The sequence below is a fragment of the Ascaphus truei genome, chromosome 7 (assembly GCF_040206685.1).
Source record: "Ascaphus truei isolate aAscTru1 chromosome 7, aAscTru1.hap1, whole genome shotgun sequence".
Taxonomy (NCBI): Eukaryota; Metazoa; Chordata; class Amphibia; order Anura; family Ascaphidae; genus Ascaphus; species Ascaphus truei.
The window spans coordinates 104035202-104047846 of record NC_134489.1 but is presented as its reverse complement, the minus strand read 5'-3'; positions in this window follow the sequence as shown (position 1 = coordinate 104047846).

Below are 12645 nucleotides of genomic sequence, written 5' to 3'. Positions count from 1 at the left end.
CAGATGAACAACAACACATGACATATTACACCATGTCATGATTTATTTAACAAAAATAAAGCCAAAATGGAGAAGCCATGTGTGAAAAACTAAGTACATCTTATGATTCAATAGCTTGTAGAACCACCTTTAGCAGCAATAACTTGAAGTAATCGTTTTCTGTATGACTTTGTCAGTCTCTCACATCGTTGTGGAGGAATTTTGGCCCACTCTTCTTTACAACGTTGCTTCAGTTCATTGAGGTTTGTGGGCATTTGTTTATGCACAGCTCTCTTAAGGTCCAGCCACAGCATTTCAATCGGGTTGAGGTCTGGACTTTGACTGGGCCATTGCAGCACCTTTATTCTTTTCTTTTTCAGCTATTCTGTTGTAGATTTGCTGGTGTGCTTGGGATCATTGTCCTGTTGTATGACCCAATTTTGGCCAAGCTTTAGCTGTTGGACAGATGGCCTCACATTTTACTCTAGAATACTTTGGTATACAGAGGAGTTCATGGTTGACTCAATGACTGCACGGTTCCCAGGTCCTGTGGCTGCAAAAACAAGCCCAAATCATCACCCCTCCACCACCGTGCTTGACAGTTGGTATGAGGTGTTTGTGCTGATATGCTGTGTTTGGTTTTCACCAAACGTGGGGCTGTGCATTATGGCTAAACATCTCCACTTTGGTCTCGTCTGTCCAAAGTACATTGTTCTAGATGTCTTGTGGTTTGTTCAGATGCAACTTTGCAAACCTAAGCCGTGCTGCCATGTTCTTTTTAGAGATAAGAGGCTTTCTCTGGGCAACCCTTCCAAACAAACCATACTTGTTCAGTCTTTTTCTAATTGTACTGCCATGAACTTTAACATTTAACATGCTAACTGAGGCCTATAGAGTCTGAGATGTAACTCTTGGGTATTTTGCAATTTATCTGAGCATTGCACGCTCTGACCTTGGGGTGAATTTGCTGGGATGTCCACTCCTGGGAAATTGGCCACTGTCTTGAATGTTTTCCACTTTTGAATAATCTTTCTCACTGTAGAAATTGTTAAATTGTTGGAAATGGCCTTATACCCCTTCCCAGATTGATGGGCAGCAACAATTGCTTCTCTAAGATCATTGCTGATGTCTTTCCTCCTTGACATTGTGTTAATAAACACCTGAATGCTCCAGACCAGCAAACTGCTAAAACTTCGGCTTTTATAGAGGTGGTCACACATGCTGATGATCAATTAATCAAGGGCATTTGATTGGCAGCACCTATATGCTACTTAGCATCTTAATTTCTATGGAAGCAGTAAGGGTGTACTTAGTTTTTCACACTGCGCTTCTCCATTTTGGCTTTGTTTTTGTTAAATAAATCATTATACAGTGTAATATGTCATGTGTTGTTGTTCATCTGAGGTTGTATTTACCTAATTTTAAGACCTGCTAAAGAACAGATGATTGTTATTATGTCCTGATATGTAAAACCATAGAATTCAAAGAGGGTGTACTTTCTTTTTCACTATATATATATATATATATATATATATATATATATAACACACACACAAAAAGGCAGTTGCTCACACTATATAAATAAGTGGTTAAGCCAGACCCAAAAATTAATACAGAGAATCCTGAGAAAAAACATTTCCAAACAGGATAGCCTGTGACTAAATAACTAGGGAAACACTGGTGGTGCTGGGGGAAAGAGAAATAAATATAACACACCAAAAGACTGAGACAATCCCCAAAATAGCACTCTAAATATACCACAGACTAACTAATCTAATATAAAGAAAAAAGACTTGGATTCTAAGTCAAAATAGAAAAAGGAAATGATTTTAATAACGAGCAATAAGACACACTAACATTAAAAACATAAACACACTGTAGGCAGCATAACAAAAATAAAAAAGCTGTGACTAGAAAAATAATGCATTTAATATCGCTGAAAGTAAAACCAAGAGCTTAAATGTATCAAATATTATTCTCTCTCAAAAATATGAGGCGATACAAATGAGCTAAAGGATTACAACAACCCCTAAGGATCCTAGCTACAAATAATATAACTAAACCCAAAAGAAAAAATAATTAAGTATATACAATGAATAAACTTATAGACACAATAGTGAACATAAGAAAAAATTATATATCTTAAACCAAGTGGGAGACACAGGGGAAAATAAGATGAAAAGTACTCAAACCCTGTGCAGCAATAATCAAAAATAATAAAAATATCAAAAAACATGAGTGCAAAACATTCCTGTGGATTCTGACAAAAAGATAAAACACATGGCTATATAGGATGAAAAATAAAGCCAGTACTGGATGCTCAATCAAACCAGCATTTGCCTACATCCCACAAAGCGGAAAGGACACAGAGCAGCAGAGAAAGTGATACTCAGCTGTCCATAATAGTGTATGAGTCAGTCCAAGGGAGAGTAATTCCAACATAGATTGCAGTCTCTCATATCGTCCACAGGAGTTGCATCATGAAGCAAAGGTCATGCTGTAGAAATCATGTATACTGCCGTCAGTGAACACTACGCGTTTCAGCCAAGGGGGCCTTTTTCCCGGAGTGGTAAAAGGGTAGTGGAGGATTGCTAGGCTAAATACTGTGGCCAATCAAAATCGGCGTCATCATCACCTCCCCACAGCCAATTGCAGTAAGGTAAACGGAGGGTGGCAACATCTGTACAGGTGCCCGAGGTAGAGCAATCAATGCCAGTGCATCAAGGGGAGGAAACATCCCCTTACACTTGTCAGTATTGGTCTTATGGAAATATGGTGTGGGGTGTGACTCAGTGAAAAATACTTTGCATATCATTAGCATATCTCCCAGGTTACTTCATGTGTTCTCCTTTAGAGTATAAGTGTTTCGCCCTAATTTATTTGGAGGGAGGTTTAAGGACACACAAACACACACACACACACACACACACACACACACACACACACACACACACACACACACACACACACACACACACACACACACACACACACACACACACACACACACCCCTACCCCCCCCCTACCTACCTACCTGGAGGTCTTCCTCTGGAAACAAATTGCGAGCTGATTAAAGTGGTTTTGCCTTTCGGACAAATCGGACCCACTAGAACTCAGCTAGCTTGCTTGCACAAAATGTTACTTTGGTCACCCTGCTTGGATTTGCCCACTTCTAAAGGAGCCTTCTCTGCACAGCTTGGTCATGCGAGAACAGCGTACAGAACAGCAAAACATATAAACTGATCAGAAAGGCATCTTTTTCCGCATAGAATTTGCACAACTCACAGCTACTAGAATATCCCCTAAACATGTTTGTCAAATTTTCAGCAAGTTTAACATTTAATGAACAGAAAAAAAGAAAACAACAAGAGAAACAGCATTGCTTGGATTTCAAAATATATTTGATGTTCAATATACATAAATAAAGGTGTGTGTGTATATATATATATATATATATATATATATATATATATATATATATATATATATATATATATATATATATATATATACTGTATATCCCCCTTTCCTTATGCCAAGAGAACCACGCGGGCAACTATGCTTGCTGCTGTACCTGTCTGCTGACAGGAGGCCTGAGCCTTCGCCTCTGGGAGCCTGGCGTGAGGTCTTTCTCTCTTTCGTGCAGCACCTCCACCTATGAGGATCCCAGCGTTTGCAGGATAACCCTTCACAGGAACCAATACACAGAAGAAAGCAATATGCCACACAATGTATATAACTAATCTTTACTGTACACACACTAACACAGATAACACAATATCAAATACCAACACAGTATCGTGCAATGACCCCAACACTTAGTGGTTCCCCCAAAGTACTGAGGGTGCTGTGGCACCAATAACCCCTGGTGTCCTTCCCAGCAATCCCACCCAAATGTGAGGTAGCGCTAACACCTGTAGATGTTGGTGCACGTTGGGTACCTGCCTGGGTACTCCAGTACCCAGGTTCTGCTTCGCGTGGTGTGTTGGAATGAGTCCCATGTACCGAGGGCCTCCTCTCAGTGTGAGCTCCAGCCGGAGGGTCTCACACAATGTCTCAGGGTCCTGTGGCCTTGCCCCAAGCCGCAGAACGCCGCGTGGCCGTCCGGTCACCGGCGCAGTAATAATACTACTGGGAAGAGCCCCTATCTGGGGCCTTCTCTGCAACACACTTCTACAGGTGTCTCAGGGCCTTACTGGGGCCAGGGTCAAAGTCTATGACACTACCTTCTCCCTTTGCTCCTCCGTCAGGACTGAAGCGCGTTCTCCCCACATGCGGAGGATATCCTGTTCCTCTCTCCTGCTCGAATCCCATTGGCTGGGACAGTCCCATGTGGTCTTCCCTCCAACCTGAGGATTCTGGGACATGTAGTGCCGCTGCTGCATATGCAGAGCCATTCTAAGATGGTCGCCGCACTCCTGACACTGCACATGCGCGCCTCGCCACACTGCGCATGCGCGACTAACAGAATGGCCACTCCCACAGTCCCAAACGCAGAGCTCTGGCCAACCAGCTGAGCAGCTCCCCCACACCGGAGGCAGGGTAGGGGGACTAAGTTACACACGCACATATATATATATATATATATATATATATATATATATATACACACACACACTCATACTGTATGATGCATTTAAAGCACATTTGGCAGTGAAGGGGTTAAGTGTAAATCGTGTGTATGACTTGACAGCAGAGATTCCAATAATGCTGATTATGTATCAGCCCCAGAATTCCAAAATAAGATGTATGACCCTAACGCTATGTTTTCTGCACCAGGAAAGGTCAGTCATTTAACTTACAATATCATCTCATCACATTTTCTTTTTATAGGTCTCACATAATAACGCAGCTCTTAAAAATTTCTTACCACCCCCATTGAATGAACTATCACCTTTTAACAGCGATGAGTATTATTCAGGTTACTTCTAGTTTTATCCTCATTAGAACATCTAGGGACATATATAGTAAGTGCTGTTAAGCTGTAATGTTATAGGGGCAAAGTGTATGTGGCTGAGAAAAACTGCCCTTCACTACAGAACAAAATAAAAACCTACAGAATATAAAAATAGATATATACATTTATTACAGTTACAAGCATATCTCTCATTCAACACAATACACATATACACCTACAGTACCGCAAAAAATCACCCTTAGTTTGTGTCTATAGTGACTGTGACCCTTGATGAGCATTGTCTCTTGAACTCATGGCCTAATCTCTGCAATCTATCTTCTTGTGAACCTCAGTAAGCACATGGGGGGTCGGGGTGGGGGGGGGGGGAGGCGGGGATGTGGTATTGCAGTGTCAATGCTACTACAAATTAACGCAGTGAGAGTAAGAATTATATTGGCCAAAAAATTGGCAATGAAACTGACTGATAAATGAATGTTTTTAATCACATGAGAATTTTAATATTGTTCTTTTTTTGTTGAGAAGGTAATAAAAAATTAACGAATTGCAGCTTATACACAAAGTGTTAGATTCAACAGGTGGTTTATATTTATATGAACTACACACCCAAAGAAAACTTTGCAAGGTGTACGGGGTTAACATTCCCTTTAAACTTGTTGCAAGTATCAATGTAACTCAGTAAAAAAATTCCCCTGGAAACATGCTTCCCTGAAATGTAAATAAATCATTTCAGTTTTTTAACTATCAACAGCAAAAAAAAAAAAGGTAAAGCTGAGGAATATTTTTTGAAATTCTTCCAGGTCATTAAACAGCTGTGAATCCGACACATGGGGGCAGATGCAGTAACTTGCGATATGTGTGTGTCGGCAGCGCGCTTAAATCTCCTGTGTTTGGCGGGAATTTGCCGCTAAATGCAGTAAATAGCGATTGTGAGATACAATGGTGAGTTGCACATGTTGCGAGTTCCTGCAGTGAGTGGCGGGTGACTGCATGTATCCGTATTTCACTTGAATGTGGCGTCAACCTCTGCACATAAATAAAAAAACCTCCTTCTTGCTTAAAGCATTCAGTTACTCACGGTAGTGACTGTCTTGCTGTTACTGACATTAGCAAACCTTTTACTGCTGTCCCTCATTAGATACTTTTAGAAACATACCTGGTGCAGTGCTACAGTTGTGTCTTCTGTTCTTTGACACGTGAAGAGGTGATACATGTGTGCATGTGTCTTGTGACATTTCATGTACATTTGTGTCTGTGTGTTGGACTATGTTGCAAAGCTTACAGTACATTTCAGTGAGTTGCTGTGTGTACTGTAACCCGTGCATGCAGCAAGTGGGGAATTACTTCATGCATCTGTATTGAAGGAGAATTTGGCGGCAACTTTTGAACATGAAAAAATCACCTCAGGATAGTTTGACCTTACATTCTGTTACTCACAGCAGTGTGTTTCTTGCTGCTAGTGACATTAGCAAGGCTTTCACAGCGCTGTCCCTCAATAGATAGTTTTAGGAACATACCTGCTTCTTGTCATTCACAAGACAGACACCTTTGGCTAATATTAATAATGTATTTTATTATAAACAACCCATGTAACAGGTTCTGAATGACATGTAATACAATTGAAGCTGCGCTGCCAGCAGCAACAGTACAATGACACAACAATGTCACTAGCAGCAGAAATGTTCGGCTCTCGCCTGCTTGTTGGTGCCGCAGCTTTTTGGCGCTTTTCTCGCAAGGAGTTTCTCCCGCGCACCCCCGAGATCTTACTCGGCATCTACTGCATTCTGCGTGCTGCTTAATATGGCGAAATAGCCATTCTCGCCACCCCGCCAGCGCTTGATTTCCGGCAACAATTGCATATGCCGTTTTTCAGGTAACTCGCACACATACCGCCATCAACTGCATACTACATGCCAATCTCGCAATAAAACAGCCAAATTCAGCCTTCTCGCAAGTTACTGCATCGGCCCCATGGAGAGAAGGAACACGAAGAGAGATCTTGAAAGCAGGTGAAACTCAACAGTCATAGTTTGCCAACTGAGGCAAGCCAATGTACCCAGCAAGACTCCGAGTGAAGTGATTACACTTCCTAGGACACACAAAAAAACAGACCGTTTTTGTTTCATTTGGTTGTTTTGCAGAAAGGTTTATCCCAGTGTACTTGTACAAAGTTAAACTAAGCTTGGAGCCACAAAATGCCTATAGTGAAGGTCATGCAAGGTTAATAAGTGCAAACATGTAGCTTTGCTGTAGCTCTGGATCATTTCCTGTTAAGATATGTCGGAAGGTCTCTGCTTTTTCTATATACCGTGTGTCTGCCTTGCAGCATAAACCCATTTTCACAATCCAGAGCCAGCACGACAGCCTCTGATTTGTCCACAATGATAGCTGCCTTTGAGTTGATGACTGGCTCTGTTCTTTCTTAACCCAGGCTTGGTTATATACTGTACATTTCTTACTTCATTAAAACTCTGCCGAAGTGTTATTGGAAGATAAAAAGTGTTCTTGTTTTGATATCTGCAGTTTAATCGTACACATTATGTGTGTGATCAAATCTGACATGTAGCTGAACCCCTGCTTGTTTTCTATGAAACTTCTGGGATGGAAATACACCACAAAGGATCGCTCGTTGGGTAAAGACTATATGGGGCTTACTCAATAAGTGGCCAATCGCACCACAATATGCTGAAAACTGTTATTGACTGGCATGAGTTTTCAGGTTGATAGCAGGGCAATCGGTCCCTTCAGGAGCTATTGAATAAGCCCCTATACGAGGAGAACTGCATTACGTTTTGGCTCAGATAAATAACAGGTTTGTCACAGCAGTGAGACCTTTCAGTGGACCAGAAGAGTTCTTTATAGATGCACTAGTACATTGCTTTTCAACCAGGGTTCCTATGAACCCTTAGGTTCCCCGGGCATCCATAAAGGGTTCCCTGAAATTTTAATGTCATTTTAAAATTGCACCAAATACAGAAGAATATACAATGCATCTGATCTGAAACTCGCTGTTAGAGCGCGTTGGGGTTCCTCAGAATTTCATGGGGGTCCTTGACCAAAAAAAGGTTGGAAATCACTGCACTAGTACTGTATGTATGATGCGGTGGCCTTTCTGTTTTTCACTGCACTAGTATGTACAGACACAGGTGACTTTTTCACGTGTGCATGAAGCATACATGCACTAACATGAGACATGGTGGACTTTTATGTTTCCAAAACTGTGTGCTCTATCAAGTTTGTGGAGTGATCCTAATGTTCCCTTTCAAGGTATGATTGCCTACGAGAGGCCCAATAAGGCCACTAATACTTTGTACTAGATACATAATGCGAACAGCTGCACAGTGGTATCCTGTGGAAAGGACGCTGCATAGTAATCTACAATCAGTTTCATGTTTCCAAAAAGGGCACAGTGACACACTGCAAAAATGCACTGTATTCTTTCTCAATGAGTTGTAAGGAATATACAATGGAAAAGCTGAAGCTTCTTTTATTTTCTGCCGCCCCTCCCCCCCCCCCCCCCCTCTTCCGAAAAAAACCATTGCCATAGAGACTATAACTTCCATCACTTCTTCTTTCAATTACTTGTTTTCTTTAGCGTTAGCGTCGGTGTCGGAAGAATGTAAATGGTACCCTGCAGGACTTGTGAGGTTATGGTAGGTTCTCACTATCATTTAAGATTCATTTTCTCTGTCTGTCAAACGTAAAGAGAGATGCTGTATTCATAACTTCTACAGAGTGGTTTGCTTGCAGATGTTGTTCATGAGATTATGCTCCATCACAGGAGTTACTGAGCATGCAGAGTTAGATAAAGCTGTAGCAGGCTACTCCCCTTCCCTCCGTAGGGAGCCGGTTCTGTGGCTCGGGAGGATCGGGGAAAGTCGGGAATAGGTTTCAAGCACACATTATATAAGCTATGATAGGTAAACAGTGATAAAAACTCTCCACCCTACAGTGTACAGCACATAAAAATATCCCATGTGATGATATGGGCAATGAGGCTCTTTTAAAATAATAAAGATGAAGCCATTGCCTTGGATGAATATATAGGGTTGCCCTGTATATATCCTATTGTAGCTCATCTGGCCAAATATATTGTGTGAATGTATATGTGTAAACCTCTATTTTCTGTGACTATGTATTTGTGCTTGGTGTAACTGTGTGTTTCTTTGTTCCCTGGGCATGCTAGGCTGGTAATACACTTACCCAGCCTACATGCTCAGAGATCTGAGTTTAGCTATTTCCACTAGGGGGTTGAGGACAAAGGAGAGTGGGGATGGGCCGGCCTCCTATCTGGGAGTCACTGTCTTCCCGAGACAAAGAGGTGCCTATCTCATCCAGAGATAGCAGGTCAGTATTGTGAACATAGGCAGGTCGGCGCTGTTCTCATTGGCTGGTTTGTAATGCCCGCCCTCCTTGCCTCAGCCTCCCCGTCATATGCTTAGCCTGGATTGGCCAACACAGGCAAGACCTGATACTGTGATTGGCTCAACACACAGCATCCATTCTGTGATTGGTCACAATCTAGAAATGGAGCAGCTGATCTGAGCTCCACAGACTTTGCTGAGGCTAGCGTGTAGATGGACTAAACGGTGTACTCCGAGGTTGTGCCGGATACACCCCAAGACAAAACTACGTACTTTTCTGAAGTGGGAGATTCGAACTTACCTGCCTGCATCTTGCAGCCAGCGCTGCCTGGAGTTCTCGATCCCCAACAGGAGTGGAAGCTGTGCCGGGTAAGTCATTTCGGTTGTGCCGGGCACCTGGGACTGTTAGGATTCCCCCTGTATTCTCTGTTTGGTGTGAGTATAGCTCTGTTGGTGATTATTGTGTGGCGTCTGTTTGCTCCAACCGAAATAAACACCTGCTTATTCGATCTTTGTGTCCTGTCTGGTTCTTGACCCTGTGAAAGAGTCCAGGTCTCCTGTGACATCCCTTGAAAGCACATTCACATCTCTGAGACAGGCCTGTGTTCCTGCTTTATACCATTATCTCTCAGCATACAGTGTTTATTGTTTCAGAACACAAAGACAGCAAAGAGAATCACATTGTTTTAACTTTTATATCTGCTATGTGGTATTGCCATGTTTCAGAAGGAACATGTAAAGTATTTATGTTCTTGCACTCATGCCCTGCCTTCTCTATGTGTGGGATTCTGGAAACAGCCTTTAGACATTGACTGAAAATAAAAGGCAATGCAAGTGCAGAATCGAGGCATGTTGCACATGTCCGTGCTGTCATTTCTACATTACACAGTGGCAAACCCTCCATTTCATCCATTATACACAACGTGCAGTTTATATATTATCAGACTTCGTGGTTGCTCCCTCCATAGCACAGCCAGGATTGCAATCCATTTATCACTTGTAAGCAGCTGGAGTCCAGCTCAGCAGCAGTCCCTTGGTTCAAATGCCTCCTAAATTTAAATAATGGGGACAGCGCAGAATGGCATTACAGCTACTTATTACTAAGCTCTGCCTCTACACACCACCCCCACCCTCTATGGAGACTGTAACATCAACAGCCAATTGTATTATGTTTAAAAGTGTCAAAATATAACAGCAATTTGCAGCTAAATATATACGACATATACAGTATTTGCCATAATATGGCTACAGTTTAATTCCCTTCACTTCTTAAGTAGGAAATGGTACATTAAAATCTGCAGGGGTTATTAATGGATCAATTGATTGGCTTCCACACAAAGCACACTGGAGTACCGGCCCCATAAGAACCCCCACATCAGTTGACCCCATAAGAGCCCCCACATTAATTGACCCCATAAGAGCCCCCACATTAATTGGTCCCATAAGATCACCCACATTAATTGCCCCCATAAGAGCCCCCACATTAATTGACCCCATAAGAGCCCCCACATTAATTTGTCCCATAAGATCACCCACATTAATTGCCCCCATAAGAACCCCCACATAGACATCTTTGCTACCCGAGGGAGAGGAACAGATTGTGCGATGTATCAGGATATTTGTTATGGAAGTCATCGGGGAAGATATTATCCTGTCGGGTCGAAGCTCGGTAATGAGCCATTGCAAATATAACACAAGGAATGACATCTATTATGTTTAATTCAAACACGGGAAAGCGTGAGGTGTTTCTGCTGTACACACACTCTTTGTACTGTAACTTCGTAATACACTTTGAGGTGACACATTCAACATGTAATTACTTTTTTTTCTGGGAAGAAAAGCGCATCCCCATAGGAAATGATTTAATTTCTTGGTTCTTCCATGTGTATATTCGCTTCTGAGAAGAAACTTGCTTTTTTGTGACCCAGTTAAAATATAAAATTATGGGGAATTTCACCTTTAACAACATGATAATGCTATTGTATAGCACTGACACAGGGTACAGCGATTATAAGCCCTGAAGAGCTTCCATTTTCATTTTGAGTCACAGGGAGTTAAAGTCCCTTACCCAATGTCACAAGGAGGTCATACTCAGATTTAAAAGGCAGGGACTAGAACAGTGCTCTTCTCTTTCAACCCAATGTTGATCCTGATGTGTACAATATCAGAGAAACCCTTGTCCTGAGGTCTGACATATAAAATACAGAGAAACATTCAACACCTATGTATCCTGGTCCTTATCTTAGAAGCACATCACACATATATGTGTACCATTAGGGGTTTCTTCAACCCATTTTAACCCTTCCACTCCAGCAGGAAAGTCTTTAACAAAGCAACCTCACTTACAGTCAAGATCATTTTAACAGTATTGAAACCAGGGGGTCCTTTGGAGTTGAATGGTGATGTTCAGCTCTGGGGACCCCGTAGTTTTCATGAAACTTACTGGTATAATTAGTGGTGTTCTCGTAGAGCGTTTAAAGCAGCAACACATGAAATCTTAGATAGGTTTTTTTTATCAGTTCTGTAGTATCAGATAATAGTGACTGCTTTTTAAAATGATTATTATCATTTTTATTCAACTCTTAATTGCATTTTAAAGCATCCTTTAAATTCTATAGCAGGTTTTAGCCCACCTCCCAAACAGTGCAAGATATTTGCAACACTTTCCTGTTTGTAATAATTAGTTGCCAATTTTCCCATCAGTTTCAGCTTTAAGCTGTAACAATACATAATGTTACCTTAGTAATATAAGGATACATTGTAGCTGCTGAGTTACACTGACTGAAGGATTGATCGAAACTGAATGACTGCCATTGTATTAGGCCCACACTCAGGATTTTTACAGATTTATAACAGAAGCTCCAAACAATTTGCAGCTTAGGTAAGAATGTAAAATTATAAAATTGTCATATGCTTTACATATACAAATAAGGGGGAAAAGGGGGAAAGTATTATTGCTGCTTTATATTCTGCTTCCCGTTGGCTTTCGGAAACCCCGATAGTTGGCAGCCATACTTAAAAGGTGAGGAACACGCCAGTATCTACACCGCAAAGTGTTCTGGGAACAAGGGACGGTAGCTATAATTAACTTGGTTCAGCTCTGGAGGATCCCCTGGCCTCAATGCCGCTCTTAAATTCTGTTAAAACAAAACAATTATTCAGGTGGGACTGCTGCTTTAAGAGTGCAGGACTCTGTATAAGGCCGTTTCCTCCAACCAATCACAAGTCTAATGGTCCCAGAAAATAATTGCCTGGTCTATCTGAGTAACACTGAGTGCTGAGTGACAGGGAATGGTAATTAATTTGGTAACAGAGAGATGTTCCAGCATTCTGGTCACTCACAGATAGTATTTGTGAAACCGAATAATTTCTGACAAATGGGTTTA